The sequence below is a fragment of the Phascolarctos cinereus genome, unplaced genomic scaffold (genome assembly GCF_003287225.1).
Source record: "Phascolarctos cinereus isolate Bilbo 61053 unplaced genomic scaffold, phaCin_HiC Scaffold_4;HRSCAF=312, whole genome shotgun sequence".
NCBI classification, from domain to species: Eukaryota; Metazoa; Chordata; class Mammalia; order Diprotodontia; family Phascolarctidae; genus Phascolarctos; species Phascolarctos cinereus.
The window spans coordinates 338,434,467-338,449,695 of record NW_027555847.1 but is presented as its reverse complement, the minus strand read 5'-3'; the positions used below and the strand labels follow the sequence as shown (position 1 = coordinate 338,449,695).

Sequence of the window (15,229 nt, the reverse complement as noted above, 5' to 3'; positions counted from 1 at the left end):
GGTCCTTGACTGCTATAAATATAAAAAATAATTAATTTAATAGCTTGTTTAATTGATGCTTAATAAACAAAGGTAATGCAGTTAATATTTTGCTAAAGATGACACATAGAGTCTACACTGTCTCTGATGCAATATTTATGTCAATGAAGATTTGCAGGTCTCTTATGCAAATAAAGAATGTATTTCAGAAAAATGCTATCCATTCCCAGAGAAAGAACTGATGCAGTATGAATACAGATCGAAGCATACTTTTTAAACTTTTTTTGGGGGGGTGTCTATTTTTCTTTTACAACATGACTAATGTGGAATATGTTTTGCAAGACTGCACATGTATAATCTGTATCAAATAGCCCGCCTTCTCAATGGGGGGTGGGGTGGGAGGGAATTTGGAACTCAAATTTTTGAAGGAAAATGCTGAAAATTGTTTTTACATGTAATTGGGAAAAAATAAAATGCAAAAAAATGCATTTCGGTGCTACAGAATTATTTCATTTTTTTCCAATGAAAAATTAGTAACAAATAAAATTGCATGACAATGAAACATTTTATGTCATAAAGCTATTTCTACATCCTGGTGCATATAACTTACTTTTGTGGGTAATAACTATGTTTAGCAAAAAACTAATCTTATTGCAAAAATATAATTTTCAGTCCTTTTTCTTTTTTTGCTACTTGTTCCCCTCTGGGAATTCATTCACTCTCTGTATTTCAACTTCAATCATCTCCACTTCCTCTTTTCTGAACCTTTACAAACTGCATTCTAACCACTATTCGACTAAAACTGCTCTCTCAACAGTTATCAATGAGCCCTTCACTGACAAATTCAATGACCTTTTTTCAGTCCTCACCCTTTCTGCAGCATCTGACACTGTTGAGCACTCTCCTCCTGATATATCGTCTCCTGCTTTGGTTTCCTGACTCTGCTTTTTCTGGCTTTTCCCTTCTACGCGTCTGGCTACTCCTCTGTCTTCTTTTGTTGGATCATCATCTGTGTCTCATCCTCTAACTGTGGGTGTAGCCTGAGGCTCTGTCCTGGGCCCTCTTCTCTTCTCTATGTGACTTCATCAGCTCCCCACCGGTTCAATAATCATGTCTATGTAGAGGACTCTTAAATCTATGAATCTCACTTTAGCCTCTCCTGAGCTCTAGTTCTTCATCACCAAATGCCTACTGGGCATTTCCAATCAGAAATCTGGTAGTTATCTCACACTCACCATGTCCAAAAGGGACGCTTGCCTCCAAAATTTATTCCTCCCTCTCCCCAACTTCCCTATTTCTTCCAGGGGATACCATCGTTCTTCCCATCTCCCAGGTTCTCAACCTTCACATTCTCTTTGACTCTTCCCTCTCCATCACATATTCAATCATTTGCCAAGTCTTGTTGATTCTATCTCCATAAAATCTCTTGCATCTATCCCTTTCTCTCTACTCACAGGACCACCACACTGGTTCAAGTCCTTTATCACCTCTCTGGACAACTGGCTGCCTGTCTCCAATCCCTCCCTCTATAATCCAACTCTAACACAGCTACCAAAGTGGTGTTCCTAGAGCAAAGGTCTAACCATGCCAATCCAGTACTCAAAAAAAGTTCCAGTAGTTTCCTATTGCGTTTAGGAGAAAATAAAAAATGTCTCTGGGACTTAAAGCCTTTAAATAATATGGCTCAATCCCACCTTTTGTGGCTTATTACTCTAGTACTATACTTCACCCTACATTGCCAGCAAACTAGACTTGCTGTTTTCTGTATACAACATGGCATTTTTGCACATCTCCACATCTATGTCTGAACTGCTCTCCTTCTTTAGCTCTGATTCTTACAATCCCTATCTTCCTTCAAAACTCAGTTCAAATGTCATCTCTGATATGAGGCCTTTCTTGATTCTTCCTCCTATTAGTATCTTCTCCTCTAAAGGTACCTTCAGATTTTGAGAGCAGGGACTCTTGTTTTTGTCCTTGTGTTTCTAGTGTCTACAATACAGAACTATATATGCCTTAAGAGAAGGCACTTAATAAATGCTTATGGTGGATTAATAAAATCTCTTTATGATGATGACTCTAAAATCTACTTCTTACCTTAGCCAAGAAAGGTTTCACACCCTTTCTAGCCAGTGCTAACGGATTCCCACAACAAATTCCCCTCTAGTTTTCCCTTGGCTTTTCTGGTGTTTGAGAGCATCATCATTTTTGCCTGTCCCCAGATAATCACAGAAGACATTTTAGAACCAAAGGAAATTTTTACTATACAAATTGTTGAGCTAAAATAAAGAGGCAAGACATAAATAAAGGAAAACGAGGTGTTAACGGATTAGATTCCAGACCAGAATTATCTAAATATGTCCCACTGTATATTCTGTTAAGTTTTGTTCATATGTACTTTTCTTCCTCCTGTTTTTTTAAAGCCCTGGATAATATGTGGATAAGCTAAGCAGAGAGAATTTATTGATCTAATACTATGTTGCAGACACTGTGCTAGCCTCTAAACACTTAACTACTGGAATCTGCTATAAAGATGCCAGTTGATAAAATTCACATATCAATTTTGAATTTGCAATCACATGGAAAAACACAATAGCATTTTAAGACAGTTGACAATAAGAAAATAGCAACTATTAATCATCTGGGAAGAATGAAAGATAAAGGGAAAAGTGCATTGACTCTAGTGCAAATCCAAATCCTTAATAAAAGCATTTGTTCTGTAAAACTTAAGACTCAGTCAAAAGGCCACACCCAAGGACCTAGAAGGCCACATGTGGTCTTGAGACCACAGGCTCCCCACCCCTGCTCTAGAGTCAGAGGACTTGGGTTCAAGTCCTTCCTCTAAGATGTCTGGCAAGTTACTTAACCTCTATGGATCTCAGTTTTTTTTTTTAACTATAAATTGGGAAGACTGGAGTAGAAGCCTCCATAGTCCCTCCCAATTCTAAATATGTGATCCTATGATATCCAGACTTGGCTTATTTTGTTTTCTAGTTGGTAATATTCATAGTATTTTGCTTAAAAATTTGCCTTCTTGACCTCTCTTTCTATTAACAGTATACAAAGCTCAATCATTTTTTGTTTTCCTTTTGTCCTTTCTGTTTTAAACTTCTGTTGCCTGGTTTTATTTGTCTTAATAGGGAATTTATTTTAGTAGGGAAGAATGACTCAAATCTGAAATATCACCATTTGGCAATTCCTCTATTAGTGGGGAAAAGAGAGTTGAGGGGTTTTCCAGTGAAGATGGAGAAATGTGATAGATGGGCTCAGCGTTCCCACATATACCACAACTATCTAAAAAAAAGCAATGATCAAGAGAATTGAAGCGAAATACAAGTAAGCCTCTTCACCTAGTTGAGAAATGCATAAAAAGGCAGCTTGAAGACTGCAGATGTGAGGGGAGGGTGGTGCTTGAGAAGCTAGGTTGAGCCCAGGCAAATGGAGACAAAAAGCCTGTGGGTCCTCTAAAGAGGGAGGCTTTGGGTGGGGGTCAGGGGGAAAAAAGACAGCACTAGTTCTGGTAAGTGGGTCTAAAGCCAATGGAATCTTGGCTCTGGTCTGTTAGAGCAGAAAAAAAGGACAGAACCAGCACTCATAGGTCACTATGTAACAAAACAGGGCCTGGCCATGTATTCATTTGAGAGCTGAAAGCCACAGTATACAGGACCAACTCAGGACCTGGGCTCAGGCTGGAGATGGAGGCCTTGCAAGAAGAGGTTATCTCCTCAATTGCTAACATTCAACTTGTGCCTGTCAGAGTCACAGCAGAGGGTGGAAGCAAGGAAGGTGAAGCAGGGGTGGGGCCAACACTTACACTGACCACTCAGCATCCTGCAGAAACTGAGAAAGAAGCTTAGGACTATGGCAAAGGAGCCTATCATCACCCAATCCATCCAGAACAGCAATAGCATCCAGACTACAGAGTGATAGACAGTATACCAAATGGGGCCTACCAATGCATCCTTGAGATTGGTCATGCCCCAAATTTCAATCAAGAGACTAGGATTGGAAATATGAGAAAACAGAAATAAATGCTGAACAAAATGAAGAAATATTATGGGTTAAGAGAAGCCAAAGAGTAAATTTAAACTGAGAGTAAACTCCTCAATAAGTATAAGCAAGAGCTTTAGAGGAAAAAAAAACCTGCTTAGCCACAAACCCTATAAGAGTGGCTGGAAGAAATGATGCAAGACAAAAAAAAATACAATTGGAACTGAGCTTTTGAGGGAAAAATTAGAAGGAGATTAAGTAGTTTAGAATGGTGGTAGAACACCTCACATAACAGATCGGATCAAACAGAACTCAACAATCCTATATAAAATAATTAGGAACAGAAGAAAGCCAAAAAATTGAAATTTTTTTTTTTTAATGATTATGGGCTGATGTAAGGTATCTATATTGTAAAAACAGTGAATGTAGAAAACAAGTTGAAGATACATAATTTAGGAATCACTGGACTTGCCATTCTGGAAAGTAATTTGAAACTTTGCCATAAAAGTTACTAACATGTGTATACTCTTTGACCCAGCTATATATCATTACTAAGCCTATATCCCAAAGAGACTAAAGAAAGAAGAAAAGGACTTGAATATGTATATGAATATATTGATAGCAGTTTTCTTTTTGGTAGTACCTTCAAAATGGAAACTGTAGTGGGGGGAATGGGGAAGGAGGCTTTTATATACTGGAGAATGGCTAAATAAATCATGGCATATAACTGTTAACGATTATGCTATAAGAAATTATGAAATGTACAGTTTTCAAGGAAAACTGGGAAGACCTCTATAAACTGATGCTGAATGAAGTAAATGGAACTATACCAACAACATTACAAAGAAAAACAACTTCAAAGTACTTTAAAACTCTGTGATAATGAGTGATAAACAATGACTCCAGAGAACTGATGACAAAATGCATTATTCACCCTCCTTCCAGAGAGGTGACACATATGGCCAATGTGGGAATTTATTTTGCTGGGCTATGAGTATCTATTTAGGGTTTTTTTTTTCCTTTTTCTCTTCTTGTTCAAATTGGAAGGGAAGAGAAGGGTAAGATAATACTTGTAAAAACTGATCAAATAAATAATTTTTTTTAAAAAAATCACTGAATTACCTGAAATCATGATCAAAGAAAAAACCTGGATAACATATTTTAAGAAATCTTAAGGGAAAACTGCCCAGATCTCTTCGAGCCAGAGGGCAAAGTGAAAACAGAAAGAATCTACCTCCTGAAAGACACTCTAAGCTATAGCCAAAAAACAGAGATGCCAAGTCAAGAAAAAAATACAGCAAGCAGCTAGAAAGAAAGAGCTAAAGTACCAAAAACTTGATTTTCTTGCTAGGCAAGGAGTGAGAGTAGCCAAGGACAGCTCTGGTTTTGAGTATAAACTCACTTGTAAAATGTTACGGAGAACAGTGGAAGATTATAAGAAGCACCACCTTACAAAATAGTAAAAAGTAGGAGAAAACAAGTCTTAAGATCCAACTTGGATCATTTTAAAAGCACTTAGAGATGAAAATGGGTTAAGTAGGGAAGAAAAAAAGGAGAACATATATGTTAGCATTTCTTCAGCCATCCAGTTTCATCACTGATGAGAATGGAACATATCTGGACTTCAACAACTCATCAGACGATGAGCTTCATAAAATGGAAATTTAAGATAGGCTGAACCAAAGTAAGTATACTCAGAAGAGATCCCTGCTGAAGACAAATGGATCTACAAAGCATTGACGGGACAGATTTTCAAGATACATGAAAGAGGGGAAGATGCCAGATGATAGGAAAAACACATGGATAAGAATATTACCCCAAAAAAGAGGATAAATCAAGGTGACAATTATTATGTATCCATATGCTTATGTTTTCGAATCCATAAAATCTTTGAGAATGCTCTCTGGTGAGACAGAGAAATAAAAGGATGTAGCCAAACCTAGCACTCTATACTAGCCACTCAAAAACTTTAGGAAATGTGCCATATGAGCAAAAGGACAAAAATAAAATAAAGATAATTTTTAAAATTTCTGGAAGTTCATTCTCCCAGGCCTTCATCCTAAACTAAGGGGCTCTGTGACAAGTGATATAATCAAGAGCTTATATCCTCAAAGGGGAAGGAGGAAATATTTATTGTGCCTCTTAAATATCTTAAAATTTTAAGGGTCAGTAAGGGAACAAAGTGTAAGAGAAGCTCAGGCTTAGATTTCCACCACCACCTGTCCCCATAGAAAAAGAATATCCTAGGAGTGGGGAGGAAGGAACATAGAGGAGAAAATTATTCCAACAGGAGACTGGGAGAGTAGGTATCCCATGAATATTATATTTTTCTGACTAAGGCAATGGAAGATTAAAAAAAAAAGAAAAGAAAAGAAAACCTAGTTGTAGTAATAAAATAAACAGGGCATAAGGCCAAGGCAGATAGGGCATAAAGTTGGAGATGTGAAAGACACAAACTACAACTATAGAAGGCTGTCTATGAAAGCAGAGGAGCAAAGGGGGAGAGGGGAGAGGAAGAACAGTTCAAGAGCCAGTGTTTTGGATTGGTATTAGATTCTTCTGAACAATATAAATTACAGGCACTTTGTGGTGATTATACTTCTCACTACTGTCCAACTTTCTAAATAAGGGAGTGGAGTATGAAGAAAAAAAATTTAACAGGATATGGAAAGCAAAACAAATTTAATGATCATAATTATGAATGGGATGAACTCACCCATAAAGAGAAGAGTTAGAGAATCATAACTTTTGACTTGGAAGGTATATTTACAGATGAAGAAATGGGAGTTCACAGACATTAAGTGTTTTGTCCAAGATCATGCAGTAAGTGGTAGAGCCAGAACTTAAAACCAGTTTTCTTGACTCCAAATCCAGGACCTTTTCCGCTGCACCACAATATCTAGCAAAAAGGATCAGAAAGCAAATCCAATAATTTGTTTATAAGAAATATACTTAAAATCAGATTCATATTGGGCTAAAATGAAGAGGTAGAGCAGAACTTATATCTCAACCAAATTAAAAAAAAAGGAGTAAGTAATATTTCAGACAAATTTCAGACAAAAAAAAGTCACGATCAAAATAAATAAGCAAGGGGTTTACATAGTGTTTAAAGGCACCACAAATTAAAAAAAACATCAATATTAAATATATATATAAGCACTGAATGGTATAGCATCTAAACACTTAAAAGAAAAGCTAATCAAACTACAGGAAGGTCAAGACAATAGAATAATTGTTTAAGCCTTCAACATGCCTCCATCAGGCATAGAAAAATATAACAAAGATAAACAAGAGAGGAGCTAAGAGCTAGACAGAATATTAGAAAAGTTAAATGATAAAACTTAAATGAGAATCTTCAGGAATACATATTTTTCAGTATTGCATTACTTTACAAAAACTGACCATGTACTTGAGCATAAAGTATTCATAAACAAATATAGAAATGCATAAATAATAAATACATTCTTTATAAATCAATAAAAATCACATAATAATACATATATGAAGAAATGATTCAGAATTAAATGAAGAATAATGTAAACCTAAAGAGTTTTAAAGAACAAATAATAAAAATGCATGTTATTGTATTAAAGAAACAGCACAAACTTTGTTGCGCATACATAAAACAAGGTGTAGAGGATTTATATCTTTAAGCACATCATCACAACAGAGAATGATAATATCAATGAATTAAATATGTAAGTAAAGAGACTAAGAAACAAACAAATTGATAACCCCCAAACAAACATAAAAGTAGAAATTCTGAAAATCAGAGGCAAACAAAGCAGAAAACAAAAAGACAGTATGATGATAAAAGTTTTTAAAAAACTAAACAGATTTTTTAAAATTATGAAAATAAAAAATTATAAGGGGGAGTTCACAATATAAATAAAGGAAATCAAGTAAATTGTCAGAAACTATTATAGACAATTACATGCTTTAAAAACAAACAAACCCAGTCACTCCAATTGCCTAGTGTGCAACTGCCAAAGGAGGCAATTCATTTTGATGTACCAGCACTACTTCAAATTGACCATATTTAAAACTGAAGTTACCTGGTTTGGAAAAAACTTCAAGGATCATTTAGTCCAACTCCAATCTGGAACAAACATCTCTGTACCTGCATCCCCCACCTTCCTACCACAGGTTACTACCTAGCTTTCACTTGAACACCTCCACTGAGAAGTTCCACTGAGGAACAGCTTTAAAATGTTAAACTGTTCTTTATATCAAGACATTATTTGCCTTTCTGTAACTTCTACTTCCGGGCCAAATGAAATGAATCTAATCTCTCTTACACTACATGACAATCCATTAAATACAGGAATATTATTATTTTTACCTTTCCTTCAAACTTTCTCTTATTTAAACTATAAAATTCCAATATCTTTAACCATTTTTCAATATATCATGGTTTCAAGTCCCTTTTACCATCCTGACTGCCCTTCCTCTGAACCTGCTCTGGCTTGGCAATGCTCTTCCTAAAATGTAATGCATCAAAATAGAAACAATACTCCAGATATGGTCTAATCAGGGCACAGTACTATACAATTATTACTATTCATATTCTAGGCACTATTTTTCTATTAATGCACTTAATTTAAGGGCATTACTATGAGGATAGATCTTGATTATGAGAACAGATCATCCTGAGCAGAGAGGTTTTGAGTGACATTTAAGCTTTCCACTCCATACTTTGGCTTGGTTAGCTGTTGAGACCAAAATTTGAGCATGGCTTTCAGACTTTAGTATAGGTTGGGGATATTTGTAGGAGCAGAATCAGGGACTTGTCTAATCCTTGCTGACAGTTTTGGGACATTTGGGTATATTAATCATTTCTACTGTCATAAATTTTTCAGCTAATGGTTATAGGATCCCAGCCAGGCACATGGTTACTTAGGAATATAATGGTAGGAACTATCTCTTTGTCATGAACTCTTCTGCAAAAGGAGATAAACATAAAGTATCTTTTCCAAGCAATATATTAAAAAAAGATACTATTTAGACAAAATTTTCAGTATGTGATTTCTGACAACTGGATCACAGTAGACTAGATAGGCTTCTAAATGGTTAAGTGGTAAGTACCTTGAGAGCTGGGTCTGTCTTATTATCTCTGTATTTCCAGAACCTAGTAGAGTACCTTGTATACAGCATTCATTTAACAAATATTTGTTGACTATCTCATCTAGTTTTATAATTTGAGAATTCCTAACAATGCCAGTAATTTCTAAACATGGATTTTTCTGAAAGAGAATATCTAAAATAATTGCTGAGATGTGACAAGTTAATTTCCAGTTTTCTTTTAGAATCAGATTTTAAAAGTGTGAGTATTGGTAGACAGCTTCATCTGCATGTTTTACCTAATAAACTAACAAATCTAAATTTAATATATTCAATGTTCTTAATGCTCATCAAAAATTACTGTATGTACTGTGAGGAAGGGGGGGCTAGGTGGTTCAGTGGAGAGAGTACCAGGTCTGCAATCAGGAAGATTCATCTTCCTGAGTTCAAATCTGGCCTCACATACTTACTAGCTGTGTGACCCTGGGCAAGTCACTTAACCCTGTTTGCCACATCTATAAAATGAGGGAGGAGAAAGAAACGGCAAACCACTCTGGTATCTTTGCCAAGAAAATCCTAAATAAGGTCATGAAGAGTTGGACACAACGAAACGACCAAACAACAACTGTGAAGAAACAGTGAGTTCTTTAAAAACTGTAAGGGACCTTGGAGACTACCATTCATTTTCAAGATGAAGAGAGCCCAAAAAGGTAAAAGCCTTGCCCAAATTTCCATGGCTAGTCAGCAGCAGAGGCAGGGCTAGAAGAATATTTCTTGACACCCAGTCTAGTGCTCTTTTATATCAAGATTACAAAAACATTTATTCAGTATTCATTGTTGCAAATATTTTAAAATAAGCATAAAATGTAGCAATTAAAGATCAGGATATCAAGTCGGCCATGATAGAACCGCAGTTCTGCTCAGGAATGCTGTTTCTAAATTAGTTTTTAATAGTGTTTCTTAAAATCATAGGTTCAAAGGGGGAAGGGACCTAACAGGTCTTGTAGGCTAACTCTGTCAGGTTACAGATAAGGAAACCAAGGTTCAGAAAGGTTAAGTGTCCAGGACTCTTATCTATTATGCAACCCTACTCCATAAAACTTAACTCTGTTACCTCTAAGAAAACTGAATCAATATAACATAGCACTGACAATAACAGAGCCACAAATAATTTAGCTGGGAAAAAAAAACCCACCCCAGAAATGGGTGTTTTTCCCAGTCCCCTGCTAGTAGAGTCAATCAACAAGCATCTCTTACACACCTACAACACGTCTGTGCTGTTTGGACATACAAAGAAAGGTTAAAAACAACCCAAGCTATCAAGAAACTGATATTCTAATCAGACAATGTGCAAAGACCTGCATACAAACAAAACATATACAAGATAAATTGGAAATGAACAGCAGAGGGAAGGTACCAAGTAGTATTAAGAGGGCCTGGGAAAAGTTTGCAGAAGACAGGACTTTAGCTGGGTCTTGAAGGAAGACAAGGAAGCCAGGAGGCAGAGAGGAGGGGGTAAAGCTTTCCAGGCACAGGGGACAGCCAGTGAAAAGGGAAGAGTTGGGAAATAGTGTGTTTTGTGAGGAACAGTACAAGGCCAGTGTCAATAGATCTCAAAGGTACAAAGTAGGTGGTAAGTTGTAAGAAGACTAAAAGGTAGGAAGGAGGCAGGTCATACAAGGCTTTATAAGCCAAACGCAAGATTTTATATTTGATCCTAGAGGCAATAGGGAGCCACTGGAGTTGATTGAAAGGGGGAAGGTACATGTGACATGGTCAGACATAGGCTTTAGGAAGATCAATTTGACAGCAGAATGGAAGACAGACCACAGTAGGGACTTGAGGCTAGGAGACCAATTGGCAGGCTATTATAATAGTCCAGATGTGAGGTGATAAGAACCTTCACCAGTGTGGCGTCAGTGTCTGAGGAGAGGAGTGTATATGAAAGATCATACACACATATAAATAATTAGCCTATATGTATGTGTCAATCTTCAGCAAATTTTTAAGGATCCACAAAACTTTTAGCACCAAAGGTTTATTTTGTGAAGAGGCTGTGCTAGATGGTTACTGAGATCCCTTCCAATTCTCATATTCTATAATTCTTTAGTTTTTGGTATTAAAACCTACCCATTAAAAAAAATAGCTTCTCTTCTTGAGTCCTGTTCTTTTCACCACAAGCTCCTGATCTCTCTTTTTCCACCGAAAACTCTTATCACTGAGGTTGCAGGTAGAGGGGAGGTAGTCAAGAATTAATATTTGAAAGGTATTTTAGGTTGGGAAATACTGCTATACAGTTTATTTTCCTTTGTCATTTCTAACACTTCATTTGGGATAAAAACATATTCGGAATTATTCCAAAGGAATTTGTAAGACTCACAATGAACAACTATGGGTTTTAATTCAATGATCATGTTGCTTCTGTTAGTTTTCCAGTTTGTAATTAAAGTAAGTAGAAGGCACTATAGAGTTACAGAACTAAAATAACTGACCATCTTATATACTGCTCTTAGCCATTAAGTTTCTCATAGATGTTGGTATAGCTTCAAGTCGTCAGTCACAGCAGACTATATAAAAAACCCAAATCTGCTCTGTAAGATTTATCCTGACCTAATAATTAGCCACTACAAAATGGGTTAATTTAAAAGGCCCAATGCTACTAAATCTGCTTCTGTGACTGAATTCCATTTCTACTCCTTAAAGGAAAGGACAGAGCCAAGAGAAAGAGTGCTGCAATGTTTACTTTCAGACCTTAGTATTCCTCAAATGAAAAAGGAGAGTAAAATAGTAAAATAGTTTCCAAAGCCTCACGTAGGGGCTAAAACAAAGCTCCTTTCCCTTTTAATAACAGTGCCTTGATGCCTATAATAACCTTTAATTTTTAGGTCTCACACCATTAAGTGAGGAATAAGCCATATTTAATGCTGAATAGTGGCGCCTCCTGCTTTTGGAGGCATATACGAGATTAGCTGGCAAAGTATGTAGATGAACTTTGAAGCAGGAGAGAGGACAAACAGCTACTGAAAGTAAAGGTAGTGTGAACTCGGAAGCACCTCGCTGTTGTGGAGATAAAAAAATTAAACATAACCACGTCTAGATAAGAGAGTTGGAGGATAAGGGAAGGAGAAAACCTAGAGTAAGAACTGATCATTCCTCAGGACGAAGTGGTGGTTGAGAGAGTGCTGGAGAGCTAACAGATTTAACCAGGAGAAACTGAGTCGCGTCAAGCTGTTGGGGGGTGCAAAGAGAGGAGGGGGTTCAGCTCAGGAGACGCTGGTCGGGTCTTCGGGGGAGGAAACGAATTTGGGAAAGTAGAGTAAAGAGGTGGAGATCTGGAAGGAAAGGAATGAGGGGGATTTCCAGGCAAGGAAATCAGACACTTTTTTTTTTTTAAAGTGAGAAGGCGCCGTCACTGCCCCGTCAAGGCTCCAGACTGGGTCCCTCTGACCCGGAGACTGGCTCCTCTGACCCTCCTCACGCGGCCACTTCGGAGCCCCCCGCCCCCTTCGCCCCCCCAATCTCTTATGCAACCAGCAAACCCCGAGTCGCCTCCTCCTGTCCAAGTCCCTCATACCAGGCGGCCCCACGTCCCCCTCCCGGTCTGTCACACAGCCCGGGGCTGCCCCCTATTTCCTCAGGTTACCCCCCATCACCTCCTTGGGCCCCCCCAACCTCGGTCTCTTGGGTCCCCCGCTCTAGACCCTCAAGTTTCCCTCTCCCCAGTTCTTCGAGTCCCCCGCGGCCCCCTCCGATCCCCCGCTCCCGCCCCTCCGGTCCCCCGTCCTCACCAGCGGCCTCGGCGCCTCGCTTCGACTCCAAGCTGGCGATGCCTCCTCCTCCCACCAGCTCCAATTCGGCGGCAGGCCCCGGGCCTCTGCCCTAGCTCCGGCGGGCGGCGGCGGTCACCGCGCCGAGCTCGGGCTTCACGGCCTCCGGGTCTGTCCGCTCCGGCCTCCCCGCCGTCCCCGGGGCGGGCACGCAGGCAGACGCCCTCCCGTTTCCAGCCTTGGCAGGCCCAGTTAACGGCCCCTCCTCGCTCACTCTAGCCCCCAACCCTAGGCCCGGAGCTAGGCGGCCTCTGATTGGCTCTGGCGCGACAGGACGGGCGCACGCATTCGCCCGGAGGCCGAGGAGGCGGGGCGCTGAGGGGTGCCTATTCCCGTAACGTCGCTCCAGTTGTCCCGGATTCCAGCGGCGCGCCTGGAGTGACAGGCTCTCCCACACCACCAGGGGGCCAGCCCCGCCTCCAGGAGCCCAGAGATCGGAATGTTCCATTTTTTATGGAATAACGGGGTAGCGAGCATGAACGGAAGCCAGGGAATTCCCTGCGCAGCCTCCCCCCCATCCCCGTTCTTTCCTTGGCCTTTCCCTTCGCAGCTCCCCAGAGGGACACGTGGGCAAATAGAAGGTTTGGGCCTGAACCTCGGGGAAAGTAAGGGCTAGAGGGAAGAGGTGCCTCAAATTGACCAAAGCCTCCCAGATAAGAGACGTTATCTAACAATGGATCGTTATTTTTTTCTTAAATAGCAAACCCACAACCAACATTAACAAGTAAGTTTAGGAAGATGATTCATCAAACCCTATGATGACGAGCTGATGAAACTCGTATTACTGTGAGGCGTGGGGCTCCCAACCTCTGGCAAAATGCCAGATATAGCTTAATTTCCTAACAACTTAAACTCTTCTGTCTTTATTGTTATTATTTTTTTTAACGTCTCAATAGACAGTAGCACCTCCAACAGAGCTCCAGGTCTACAGAAGAGTCCTTTGCCTGACTTGCAAAGTTGCTTTGTTGAAATGTTGGCATAGCAAAGAAACAAGGACCACAAAACATCTGAACAATCCAGCTACAAACCCAAGGCAGTGTATAAGTGGCCTGTTCCAGGGAGGATGGTGGTCTCTTCAACAAAACATACCTAAAGACTGAAAGATTAGCGCACTCATTCTGTATTCATTACATGATGGTGGAGATGGGCTCAAGAGAAAAAATGATTTTTCATTTTGGAGAGATGGAGAAGTGGGAAAAGGTGTGAAATATTCATTGGACCCAGAGGGTGTGGGTGATTGTAGTTTGAGGAATGGGTTGAGTGCTAATACTCTTATGGGCTAATGGACCTCAGTACTGTGTACTGCTAATGAAGCAGTCCAGAACAGGACATCAGAACTTAGTAGTAGGTTCAACAGTTGGCAAAGAATTGGAAAAGCTGAAAAGGAAACCAGTCCTGAGCACCAGGTAGGGTGGAGAGCGAAAGTTTGGTTCTGGGACTTTAAAATATCTTAGCTATTAAGGGTTAGAAGTGGGATTTGAACCCAGGTGTGCCTGACTCCAAGCCTGGCATTCTAAAATGAAGATGGACTTCACCTAAGGAAAGCATCCACTTTTCATATGGCTAGGGTGCATGCTAGACTAACCAATTGGGTGTAGAGAAAGGTCAGGAGCAAGAGAAAAGCTATATAGTTAAGATCTGACTGGGTTCATTGAAAAATTGAAGAATGCTTTCATTTAATAATATTAAACTCTTAGTCCTCTTCTTGTTAAATTAAAAACTTTTACTAGCTTTCTATTGCCTACCAAATAAAATGAAAACTCCTACCTAACTCAAGAACCTTGATAATTTTCCCCTAGCTTGCTTTTCCTGTCTTATCTCATGATACTTCCCTTCATATTTCCTCCATTCTTGCCAAATGGGACAACTTCCAGCTTCATATTTTTCTACTTGCTCCCATCTCTCTCTTTTCAAGGCCCAATTGAACAGTCACCTCCTAAAAGTCTTCCCTGTATCTCTGGGTGAAAGTGATCTCTGCCTTCTCAAATTTCTCAAAGCACTATGCCTGAATTCTTTTGGACTTAATTCACTCTGCTCTTGTATTATCATCATTTGTATACTTGTTCTTATCTATATTAGACTGTAAGTTCTGTTGAGAGAACAGGTGTCCATCTTTGGAGCCTCAGCCTAAGGCTTTGGAAGTCTATATTCCAAAGTGTTACAGTCAAAATAAGGTAAAATGAGGCACAAAGTTCCACACACTCAATTTAAAGCCCAAATTTATCAATAAATAGCATCTCAGTTTCTTCAGCAAAGCTAAGACTCCAAGTGAGGGACATAGTTCTCTTTTATAGTTTTGGGGAGTACAGAACAAAGAACAGGACTTTGTAGGCAGGGAACAAGTGATGATTGGTTAAAAGAGCTCCAAATCATGA

At 39.2% G+C, this 15,229-nt stretch overlaps 1 protein-coding gene across 2 annotated transcripts in view; it reads right to left on the bottom strand.

Annotated features, from left to right (window-relative positions):
* The window catches only part of IL6ST (interleukin 6 cytokine family signal transducer), a 44,550-nt gene extending 31,492 nt beyond the window's left edge, over window positions 1–13,058 (bottom strand). Inside the window, exons 1-2 of one of the 2 annotated variants that reach the window (XM_020997311.2) lie at window positions 12,816–12,906; window positions 6,683–6,865 (exon numbers count right to left, since the gene is read on the bottom strand). The gene's annotated coding sequence lies outside the window, so the exon portion shown is untranslated. Of the gene's footprint in view, window positions 1–6,682; window positions 6,866–12,815 lie in introns of both variants that reach the window. The other variant, XM_020997319.2, reaches the window with a different exon arrangement.
* Between the last annotated feature and the right edge of the window lie 2,171 nt (window positions 13,059–15,229).